Source organism: Pseudopipra pipra, chromosome 14, assembly GCF_036250125.1.
Source record: "Pseudopipra pipra isolate bDixPip1 chromosome 14, bDixPip1.hap1, whole genome shotgun sequence".
NCBI lineage: Eukaryota > Metazoa > Chordata > Aves > Passeriformes > Pipridae > Pseudopipra > Pseudopipra pipra.
Genome location: NC_087562.1, coordinates 9,917,493 through 9,930,760, shown reverse-complemented (window position 1 = coordinate 9,930,760; position 13,268 = coordinate 9,917,493).

Genomic DNA, 13,268 nt, shown 5'->3' with positions numbered 1-13,268 from the left:
TCATTTGCTAACCTCACTTGACCAGACTAATTGGCATAAAAATTACACATCTCTATGTTTAGCTCCGTTTGAATAAATGGGAGCAGTGTCACTGTTAATTAAGTGTAGATCAAGAGCTATCGTTCCACTACTCAACATGTAAATTTCCCTCAAAAAGAACTGTAAATAAATTGTTACTGCTTTACACTGCACAAAACTGTAATTGGGCAAACCTTGAGAGCTACGGAGCCAAGGTCAAAGAGCCTTTGACAGATCACTTGGGCTGAAGAAAGAAACAGATTTGTAGATTCAGATATGCTCATTTTTTCCTTATTACTAGTCCTTCATTAGCAAATTAATTTCAAAAAGGCATCTAATGCAGCCCCAAAATCCTGACTTGATTTTGGTTTTTCACGAGTGCCCAGACTTGAAAAGTCGCTGACACCTCTGTTCACATATATACAGCTGGAATGGACTGAGAGGAAAAATCCTCATTCCAGCTTTAACATTTAAATGAAGCTGAACTTTCACAACTCATCAGCTGCCATTGTGACAGTCGATGCCAGTTTTTAAGAGTTCAGAATACAATTTTTCTGAGGGATTATTTTTTTTGAAAAAAAATCTGTTCTTAGCCCTCTATCCTGCTGAAGTGTTAGAAGTTTCCAGTATAAACAGACTGAAGTGGTCTTGCTTTTTACTCTCACAGGTTGTTAGACTAAAATCTGCAGGACTCTCTACAAGCTCAAGCAGATAGAAGCTCCATCATATCAGATAAAAGAAGCAAATAAAGGAATAGGATATGAACAAAATTTTCTACCTCTTCTCCCAGTATAACCACCTACATTCATCCTGAATTTGTGGGAGATCCATAGTGACTGAATCTCATTGCAGAAATTATCTGCAACAGTTTAAAAAATGTTTCTCTTTAATGCAAACAAGCATAATATCTAGACAAACAGACTTGGATTACAATGTCATTGTAACTGAATGAGAGAAGGAAATTATTCCAGGTTTGAAGTGAATACTAGTTTCAAACTATAAACATGGCTGCTGTATAAATATTTAATATTGAAACATCATTTTTCAAACTTTTTTTTTAACATAAGATAGTTATAAATCCTAAACCATGTTGAGAATCTGCAACTTTTTTTAGTTTGTCTGTTGGTTTTTTTTTTTTAATATCACTGGCTTCAAAGTGCTTACCAGCTGCATCAGGTTTGTTCTCACTTGTTTTGAGATTTTGAGCTAAAGATTCTGTGAGACTTATTTTGGTGTTTGCAATCAAAAACATTTAAGGCACTTCAGCAGAAAATATTATGTAAATTACTGTACCATTAAAGTGAGTCATAGTAATTGTACAGTCATTGCCCTGGAATTATGCCATGCATGATCAGAAAGTCTCTCTCTCCTGCTCTCCAGACACCCGGACCCTGCTCCGTTTCCAGCGCTGGTTATTTTTCAGCCACTGGGTGCTGCTCTCGTTAGAGGAAACACAACGTGCAGAACCGTGAAAAAGAAAACTCAGTGACAGTTTCATGGCATGAATGTGCAGTTGCACTATTCACCATCCACTCAGCTTTTTCCTTTGTAAAACTTATTTTAAAACTTTACCCCAGGTTTAGCACAGCGATCGTTTCCACTGGCTTCTGTCAGTCTGGGCTGTGACAGGTCTTCCATGAGATGCTAAGAATGGTGACAGGAAACCTGGCTGTGCTCTAACAGTTTCTTGCTTTTTTACATTGCAGCATGTAAAACTATGCTGAAAACCTTTATATTGAATTCCCACATTTTAAGGGACCTAGCAGTTTTGTTTGTCTTTAAGCAAAAAAATTGCCTGGTCAACATTTTCAGAGATGATATAACTGCACAAAAGAGGATAGGATGAAATAAAGCACAGAGGTGAAGTAACTGGCCAAAAATCACCTTACAGCAACCAAACTCTGTTTGTCATGTATTATTTCAGTGTTATTCCACTGCCTCACCAGAATCCAGATATTGTTTTGCTTACTATCTAGATATAACCACACTGTAATACTCTAGGATAACAGAGTTGGAAACACAGTAACCTTTTCCACTACCACTTAATCTAAAACTGTATTATGGTCTATTGTTCCAGAAGATTTTGTGCATGTCAGGAGTGAAAACCTGTGTTTTGGGCTCAGGAGAAGAAATGTCAGATTGCAATCAGCCAAGCATCAGGAGTAAGTAGAAATAGCAGTAACAGAAGGAGTATTAAATGAGGACACAGGATAATTCATTTTGTATGGAAATCACATTCAGCAGTGCCCTTGCTACTTCAAAGAAATGAGGGGATGACACAGGACACAAATCCAGGACACAGCAAAGAGTTTTCAGATACACTATTGCCAGACTTTTGCCTCATTTCAAGCTGCTAAAATGAATTAACATTTGGTAATGCCTGAACAGCTCTCTGATATGCAAGAGAAATATAACATGTCTCTCTAATTCACTTTTGATTGATGTTGCTGAGCTATGGGAATAGGAACCATACAGCTGTGGATGCAGACAGCTTTATTGCTTTATTTATCCCTGTTCATTATATTGAAGTGGCAGAGAGAAAACAGAGAAGAGCTGTTTGGGATTCCTTTTAGTGCTTCCTTTCCTAACCTCTACATCCCACCCTGCAAAGGACTCCTCAGAGGGGTCTGTTCTGATCTCATATCCATAAGCATTAAACATGCTTGAGAGCATGGTAATAAAATAAAGGAGCATGTCAAAGCTCTAATGGGAAAAAGCCTCGTTCTTCTCCTGGCTGCTTCACTGAAACATGGAACATCAATCCAATCACCTCTTTGGGGCTTTTGGTTGTTTGTTTGCTTTAAATGCACCAGAACTCCAGAAGAATGGCCTCCTTACATCTCAATTCCCTGTGCCTCTCTTATTTGAAGCAAGTTCATTTGAAGAAGTTCATTTTACTCTGAATTTCTGAGGGAACCATTTGCTGCTTCCAGGATCCTCTATGTAAAATAATAAAAATCACATCTCTGCAAACCAGAGCTTTTGTCATGGCTGGCCTTATCCATTTTACTGACTCACTAGTGTCCACAATCCAAATGGTCTGTATTTCCCAGTTACCACGTACTATCACCTGAGATTTATGAGGTTCTTTTAAAAAATAAATTCTGACTTCAGTTAAAGGACTTTTGTTGTGTTTGTTGCTTTTGAGTGCAAGAACATGATGAAGAAAATGAAGCAACAATGAGCTGATTCAGTAATTAATTGCAGGCTCTTCAAAGGCTCATTAATGAATAAGAAAGCCTAGAAATGTCACTGGAAGTGACCTGCAACTGCTGGTGGCAACTTGTAACTCAAGATTTTCACCTCACCTACCCACATTTTCCAACATTTGCCTTCAAGCCTATGATGAGCACACACACAAAAAAAGGCATGGCAGAGAGCAGGTAGCAGAGACACAGGAGAAGATGTTTTTTCTTTTTAAACAATGACACAATTCATAAACATGAGGAAAGTAATTTCATCCAAATCTAGGTGGCTCAGGTTATCAAATTAAATCTTACAAACTAATATAAAGTCTTCCTAAATAATAATCTAACAAATTAATATTTGTATATCTAAGACACATAAATCCTCCAATTTCAGAATTTTTTTTACTCTTTTGGTCAGTCAAAATTGTGCAGATTATAAGAACCAGGAATCATTCAGAGCATTAGGCATTCATTTTATATCCATTAAAGGTAGTATTAGTCCTTCAGTCACACTGTGTCTGTTATAGTCCATGAAACATAAAAAAGGTAGTTTTCTTGAGCTCCACTGGCAAAAGAAAAGGTCAGGCAAAGTGGAAGAAAGGTGTTTTACACTTCTTTCTTGCAGAGAAGACAAGCACACAAACAGAACATGATCTAATGTTTGTTACCCACAGGTAAAAGAATATGTATGAAATGCAGATTGTCAGCAGTTGAGCTCTGTTTAAGCAGCAATACCTCTACAAATATGACCTGTGTTTGGGGTGGGCAGCTGAGGGGGGTGTGTGGACATGAGAATCACTATGCCCTGCACATGATTACTAGATGAATTTGTTATGATCACAGTTATGCCAGTGGAACACAGAGTATTCCAAATGAAATAATGCTGCAAGGGGATATCTCAAAATGTTCCATCAGCCCCAGGGCTGTTCATTTCAGATAGTAAGGGCCAATTCTTCAGTACTCTAGAAAGCTATTTTTAATTCAAGTTAAATTACATACTCAGAGCTTCTTGTTAAAATGATTTCTTCCTTTTAAACTGTTTTGACCTCCAGAAAGTCCATGCCCATCTCAGGAAGCTGACTAGCTGGAGGCAGTAATAAGAACATTGTTTTGAAAATGTGAGAAGGCAAGCAATTTCAAGGAGCTGTTTCACATATCTCCCATTCTCTGTTGGAAAGATCCAACAAGTAATAGCCTGAGATTAGTTTCAAGTCATGTGTCCCACACCACTCACTGTTGCCAACAGAATTGCTTGGATACTTCTCTTAATTGCACAAAGAAAATTCAAATCCCCACAGACTTTCCTCACCAGTCAGACAGAACCAAAGAAAAATCATTTACCTAACACATAACTCATTACACTATTGGAGATAATTAAGCAGTCCCTTTTTAAAATTCTACATAATGTTGAAAACATCACATTAAAATACTATTAGAGAATTCCATTTAAAAAACAGCTGCTTTAATATTAGGAATAGGCAAGCTAGATCTTGAGCTTTACAATTTGTTCCTGAATCTCTGTGTATGCCAGGCCATGCTGCAGTAGAAGTCTGTGTATGTGACTATTTGGAAGGTAAAGCTCTGCTTAGTGATAGGATGTACAGCAGAATCTGCTTTGTGGTAACTCAAACTACATAGTGCTTCATTTTTAAATCAGCCATCACAAAGTAATGAGACATCACAATCCTTTCTATATCCTTCCAAAACAGGTAAATAGGAAGTATAAAATCACAGAATCATTAAGGTTGGAAAAGACCTCCAAGATCATCGAGCCCAACTGTTAACCCAGCCCCACCATATTCACCACTAAACCATATTCCCAAGGGCCACATCCACTGACCTTTTGGACATTTCCAGGAGTGGTGATTCAACCACTTCCCTGGGCAGCCTGTTCCATTTCATGAACAAGTACAGAGTGCTGCTACTGTGATATGTCCAAAGTATCAGGCAGAAGCATGCTCCAAGATAAGCTTAAAAATATAGTGTCACTGAAAAATATTCAAATCATTTCATTGAGCGTATATTATATGTGTTTCCTGCTGGACTTAAAATCACAACAGGCAAATCATCACAATAAAGGAATAAAGCATGTTTTTCCAGGATTATATATGCAGACTGTCCCAGCCCAGCACAAGGAGATCCACACTCAGTACAATGGTACAACTGCTGATCCCCCTGCAAGTGCAGCTGGACTAACCTGCAGCTATAGAAATTACCCTGCAATGGCCAACTGAAATCACTATCCACCACTCAAAATCTGCATCCTTCAGGAGCTGCAATGTTATGTAGTACCAGAATCCAGAATTTGTAGAACAAAAAAAAGTGGCTTAGCTCTTTCTTCAGTGCAGGTCCCAAATTAGACTCATAAAAGCAATTACCTGGCAGAAATAGTCTCTAAGAACACATTATAAATATTTTGGCCTTAATTTACATCAGGCTGTCATTTACATATTTCATACACTACTTGAACAGCTTTCTTTGGTCTTTTGGGAACACAAACCCAACAGGTAAAAACACAAGCATATTCCCACAACAGAGCCATTCATTGCCAATGTCCCTGAAACACATTGGAGAAATGAGAAAAAACATAACAGGTCCAGATTTTCCCTTGAAGTGTGTGCACATAATACCATAAAGCCATTAAAAGTTAGATGCAAGCAAGCAGAAGCAACCAAGAGAAATAATAATTAAAAATTCATATTCCATTTTATATCACTGAAGCACTGTCTTGAGTAATTGGCAGAATCCCTGAGCTCCTGACCAGGGAACACCAATCACTCTGTCCCTGGCCAGGGTCCTTTCTCCTCCAGAGTCATTACATAGGATAGACCAAATTAAAAAACCCACACCAACACCACTCTTTCAGGCTCTGCACATGGCCACAAGCATTCTAAAGAGTAAAAGAAAAAAGCTGGGACTGAGATCTTTATATTTAGATATATTGTAGTATCAGGAGGGGCCTTCTGGGGCTCTAAAAATAGAGAGCCTGGAGTAGACTGTACTTATCTGCTGGTTCCTGTGCCAGAAATTTCATCTTCCTACTCTGTCTCTGTCTTGTCCTCCAGCAAGGTAGCTGGGCACAGCACTACATCCCTTAGGTAGCAACACAAAAACACAAGGCACAGGAAAGGAAACAGTCTGTGCTCTGAAAACTGTACAAGCCACTCAAGTCATAGAAAAACCCTGGACAATTAAAAAAATGCAAAGAGCCCAGCAGATAAAGAACAAGGACAGCAGTTTGCTGGAGAAAGGATTCTAGGCATATATACAGTTTGAAATATAGTTCTTTCCCATTAGTCTTCACTTTTAGATACATTTAAAAGGGGTAATGTGGGACAACACACAAACTACTGCTTGTGTGAATCTGAAAGCTGTAAAGGACAAAACTGAATCCAAGTGTGTTTGCAAAAGAAATGCCTGGGTGGATTTTGTGTTCATCTGCAGAAAAATTCTGCTACATCTGCATGTGTGTATTTCACCACATTGCCTGATAGATAACTATTTCTTCAGTTCTGTGCTCAAAAAGAATGACAGATGTACTCTGAAAATAAGATGTATTTCCCTCATGAAGAAAAAGAAGGGAAAGAATGAATTACAATCATGAAATACAATCCCACAGTGAGCCACAGGTCCAAAAAGAGTTTTTCCCTGTGTTCTTGAAAAGGACAGGCATGAAAGCAATGAAGCCATTAACAATTACTTCTACATACCCACTGCAAAGCCAGCATAAATGAAAAGTTGACAGGGAGGCACACACAACTTCACTTAAAAAGCAGTTTCAGGAAACAGTTCTTTTTTTAAAAAAAAATACCTTTTAAGAAATACTGGACATAATAGGAACAGTAGGTGGATTCAAAATATTGTGTTCAGTCATATTTCTGAAAAGCTTAAGGTGAATTATAAAAAGCTGACAAACACCAAAGCTCTTTCAAAGCAAAAAGAAGGAAAAAGATAATTTTCAGAAAACTTCTCAAAGTAGCTGACCAACAATGGATGATTGTGTTAACAAGTGAAGGATTTGTTAGTGATCTGAATTCTTTCATTTTTCACTAGAATTATTAAAAAGTCATTGATAAAGAGGTTAATTTCTTTGGTATCATGCTGAACTCCTATATTTTAAAACTGCCTCTCTTGCTGGAGACTGAGTGGCAATTAAATTGAATATTCAACAGTATATTGTATATGATGAGGACTGGAGCTCACCATCTAGATCTTAATAAGCAATGGCAATATCCCATAATTTACATTTAACACCCACCAGTCAGAGAAGTGAACTTTTCTGGAAAATAGATGACACAAGCTTTACTGATTGTATCAATAAAAACAGCCACTCCCAGCTTCCAGTCATGCAAAACTGACATTTCTAAGTTTCCTGCAGGGATTAAGATAGCATGGTCAGAATTGGAAAACACAGGTTACTTATAATGTTCTGCTTTAAAATACAAGAGTGATCTAAAATTCAGGAAGACCAACAGAGAGTTCATTTTCCTACAGCACTTAACAGAAGCAAAAGAATTGCATAAGTTTTCTTGCTCTTATATCAAGGTGTTTTGACATCAAACATCAACTCAATGGTTAAAAGACCTGAACTCAAAATTTGTTTCATAGTTTGTATTTTTGCCTCTATTGCTTTTTATTTTTTTACATTTATTTCCCTTCTCTGCATCTCCTGGTGTTTTTAAGCACCTACTGTTATTCTCTTTATTCTCTGCCCATTCCTCGTGTTTAGTACTTTTATTTCCTTCACCTTGTTTCAGAGTATCAACCCCCTCTCCCAATATCTACACTTCCTATGTGGTAGTCCAGTGTATTAACACTACTGCCAACCACAACAAAAATCATATTTTGGTCTAAACATATAATACATTTCTTGTAGCAAATAAATCAAAAATGTTAGGCATATGTCTTAATATAAGCAGGCAACATTAAAAACAAAATCCACATGATTCTTTTATAGTAGAAAGGAGAACATTTTCTACATTCTAAGCAATGTAAGTTCAGGATATTTTAATCCCTCTTATACCTTAACAACTTAAATTTCTGAAAGTTCAAAGTGTATTCATGCATCTTTTGAAGAGGAGAGTTTTACTGTAAAACGTTTGAGTTTGACTAACAGGCATATTTAAAACCATAATTCTGTGGATTAAACTTTTATCTTTAAGATCTTTACTATCTCTTGAGATTCCTCCCCTTAAAAGCGACACCCTTTGCCTTCGCAGAAGTGGAGGAGGAGGATGTGCCAGGAAAAAACTGCAAGAAACACTCTTTCACATGTATATTTATTTCAGTTTTATATATTCTTAAAAATGAATTTTACTAGAAGCTTTGATATTTTTTCTTTCCTTCATGATGGGACTGAACATGTCCTTGCCCACAGCAGGGGGACTGGAACTAGATGATTTTTAAAGGTCCCTTCCTATGATCCATTCTGTGATTAAGTAAACCAAACAAGAATGCTTGATTTAATAGGACATGGCAGGACACATCTAACAATTTTTCAAGTGCAATACTTGAAATACTGAAATATTCTGTGTGATAGTAGAGATGCTAAGTAAGATAACAAGATAAACAAGATGCTAAGAAAGACAACTGAACCAATAAGACACTAAGAGAAATTTCAATACCTAATGAAATCCTACTACCTAGTGAAGTCCTCTTGCAGCTGTTCTCAAGCTGGACAGTGCTTCTGAATAACAGATGAACACACAAAATGCTGAATTCTCAAAAGCAGTGATCTTCCCATAAGAGTAGCCAAGGTCAAATAAAAACTCTGACTGTACATTAATTCCTTTGCATTAAAGCATATTAGTCTGAGAGAACACTGTACATTTCAAAAGAAAAAAAAAAGAATTAAAAACTAGTAAATGCTTTGTCAGTCACCAGCAATATTTTCAATGTAGTCAATAACAGAAATGTATGGAACATCTACTGCATTTGATTTTATCTTAGAGAGTACATCGTTTTCCACAATTTAGACTGCAGATAAATTTTGGGGATGAACTTTTTCAAAATGAGATGTGCTATTTTAAGAGCCAACCACAAATAACACCTATCTAAATGAGCCACTGAAATTACAGGACAATATTCTGCCGGTTTTCCAGCCACTATAATTTTAAATGAAAAGAACAAATTACAATTAAAAAAAAAATAAACAAACCAAAAAACCCTTCACCTAATGCATATGCTTCTGTTCATGCTCAGACAACAAGAGCTCCATGAAAGTCAAGTCAATCACATATGAATCAGAATAAAATGGAAAGCAAATAAGAAAATTTTATATGTCAGTTAAAAATATGTATTGCCTTTGTACTAGAGAACTGTTTCAGATCCAAGGCACGTGAGTAGAAGACCAAACACAACCGACTGTCAATAGGTCCAACATGCACATGCTGAGAACAAAACTTATGATTGTTTACAAATTCAGAAGTAAATGAATTAGTTGGGAACCAGCAGAAGGATCCCCCCCTAAGGATATTCGAGCCTGCAGTGCAGTGAGAGCAGAGCAGAGTAAGAGAACAGTGGAGCACTTTCACCCAGGTGCTGCACCCACTAGAAATGGTGTTTCCAGTTTAGCTGAATCCTGAGCCCCAGCTCAGCAAGGCTGACTGTAAAACTCAGGAGCAGATTCAGCGTGGCTGCACAGCTCCAGGCTGCACCTGGAGAGGTCAGACAGAGCAACCAGCATCTGCCTTCCAATGCCACACACACACACACACTCTGATTAACGTGAGTCCTCATGGTTAGGGCTGCACTTAAACCAGAACAGGCCAATCACCAGAGTCTGGCCTTAATTCTAATCTGGCCCAGGACAAAATTCCCCTGGAGTCTTAATAACAGGCAGTCTGTTAATATTGAATGTTCTATATTTTAGTGATTATCTTCATGGGAAAACAGCTTTTGCAGAAGCAAACTAAATGAGATAAAAGATTTCAGTTCAAAAAAAGGTTACCTACAAAATGTTTGCTCTCTCAATTAGCAACTCCCTCCCACACAAACTTATTTCTTAGCAGTTTGCTTTAGGCTGGAATAGGACATGTTTGATTCATTATCATGGGACTGAAAAATTAGGTTTATATTCTATATCCCTTGAAAGAGCAAGAAGAGAAGAAACATAGGCTAACAGACTAACTAAACAGGAATACACATCCTTTATTCTGGCATAAGAAATCACATCTGCAATTTATCATGAAAAAATCCATTAAGAATACCCCACAGCTAGGAAAAATCCTCAAGCTGGTGTTAGCTTTTGATTACAGAGGAGTAGAGCAGCTGTTCATAGAAGGGAAAAGAGCTACTTTCCTATTCTGTTCTTTTTCACTTTGCCAATAATACAGCTGCGTTTTCACCTTCAGATAGGTAAATTTCAAAACCAATTAGCAGGTCAGTAATTACCTTATTTATTTATTTATTTATTTATTTAAATTTAACAGAAAAACCTATTGATATCCTGTCCAGCCAAAACTGTCCTTTGTCCTTTTACCGATGTACTTGATCCATTCAAATGTCACCTTTTCATCTCAAAGCACACAGAGAACACTTGCTATTAGGTCTTAGAGCAAACAGAGCAACCAAAGTGTCTATACTTGCTTCTTTCTTCCCTTTCCTTTCTACAACGAAGGGAAATCTTTTAGGAGAAAAAACAAAAGCATGTATCTTAGCTTCCCAAAGCAGCCATTTCCCCCCAGTTTAATTATTTTCATTTATTCACTTCTTGTGAAGTCTGATTTTCCCAAATCCAAGAATTACCAATGGCTGCAGGTTTGGCAGGGAGGACTCAAGAGAAAAGCACTTCCAGATGTTAATAAAGACTATAGTTGGGGATTAGAGTCTCCACAGGTGTTCTAATTATAAATTCATACCTTTTGCTAGAGAAAACATCTCTTCTAGTGAGTGCTCTGCTGTTCTCTGTATTCACATACCCTCTCGGATTTGTTCTGTGCCTCATCCCCTGCTCCTCCTGATAGTTTCACCCTTTGTCTTTAGAAATCTCTACCCTCTTCCATCCACACTTGCTTAGCCAGACATCTTTGGAGATAGCTTACTTCCCTGTTATTCAATGCCTCTCAGTTCGCAGATCCCTAAATATTTTCTGACAGAAAATCTGGGTCCTAACGAGTGAAATAAAGGGGAATGTGTCTTGTCACAGTCTATTTTCAAGCAGAGCACGAACACCATCTCTTCTGTGGCCTCCAAACATGTGCTGGAAGCCCCTGGGCTAGTTCTTAAAGAGCAGGAGGAGTGAAAATACTTGTTTCTGGCTTGGTCAGCAGTTTGCTGGGTTACTTTGTTAACCTTTTTCTCCTTTGGTTTCTTCCCTACAAAATGCAGAACCAGTACCACACTCACAGCAGCTCACATAGCGATGACAAAAATTAATTTAAGTTTAAAATGCTCCATGCCTCTTGGATTAAAGGTGCTAATGAGATGAGAAGTGCAATCATCATCTCAGGCCTGACCTGCTGCACTTCAGCTGTTCATCCTGGCATGTGCTTCACACCCGATTACACAAAGCTTTGTCACAGAAGCTTTCTGTGTAGCTGTAGCACCAGTAACAGAGCAGGGGTTTATGTAGAGAAGCAACTGCACATCAAGTGTCTGCTTTTTAAAATGCATGTCTAATTTTCACAGGCCAAAGACTTCCCATGAACTACTTCATACAGCTGCCTAAATAATGAATACAAGTGAGACAGACAGGAAAAACAAGTGTAACAATTTTGAATATCAGCTGTGATATGCAGAACATATAACAGACTTCCCATCTTAGATTGTATAGCTGTCACACCACAGCTTTAATTACTCTCAATATAACAATATGAATGCAGCCATCTGAAGCTGTCTGGAAAATTTTCTCTAGTCATCAAATGATCAATGAGAACAGGCTGCTACTGTTGACTTAATTGTTCTAAGGCATTGTTTCTCTCTGTTTGTCACATTCTTGCCATGACCAAATTTTAGGACACATTCTCTGGCGTGCAGCCCCTTCTTCTCTACATTCAACTTCAACCCACTCATAGCCAGATTATTTGAGATAATTATCATAGAATGGTTTGGCTTGGAAGGGACCTAAAAGATCATCTAGTTCCACCTCCCCTGCCAGAGGCAGAGACACTTTAAGCAATTTATCCCAAAATTTTAATGCTGATCACTTACTGGGGCTTAATATTGAATTTCTTAGTCTCTTAATAATAAGCCCTAGTCATTAAATGATTTATCCTATGCTAGCCCACAAAAACACTGGGTTTTCTGCATTTGCTTTCCCATATTAATCATTCCTCTTTCTTTGTAATTCTGGAAAACCGCTATTCTACAAAAATTTTTCTCACAATAGGTACATGGGAGACACACTTTCTGTTCCTAGGTCAGACCTGACTATTTGGGAGACTTGCAGTCATCTCATTTATTTTGTATGTACTTCAGCTTATTCACATTAAAACACCCCATGTATTAAGCTCAAATATTTTTAATCTGAGAATCTGTTACTGCTCTTGTGATTTCTATCCGTGAAGCTCTGAAAAGGGCACCTATTACATCAAAATATGTTTTTTAACTAAACTTTATTTTGTTTACTGCTTTTTTTCTAACAAAAAATTTAAGGACAGTTGCTGATCCAGCATCAGATTGAAATCTTTTTTCTCTATGAAGATAAATGACCAGCAATTGAGACAGTACCCTAAAACAAGGTATATAACTAGCACAAATATAACTGGCACATAACTCTGATGATTGCACCGCCTCCTGTGAATTGCCCTGAAAGCCCTCTCTATGATGTGTTACCAACTGACCCCAAGCACATCAGTCAGCTGCATCAGTTAGAGCCAAAATGTAGTTCTTTCATCAGTGCAGTTCTGTAGTCAGTGAGAGAAATGAGCTCATGCTCTATGACAGATAATCACAGACTTTCAAATAAAATTAAAAGATTGATGAAAAAAATGTAAAAATAGAAAAAGCAGTTGCCAAACCTGCAAAGGAATAAGAAGATCACCTCAAGCAGACAAACCCCAAACTTTAGTATAGAAGGAAAAATATCAGGATCATGTGACTTAACATTAATACATAATTCTT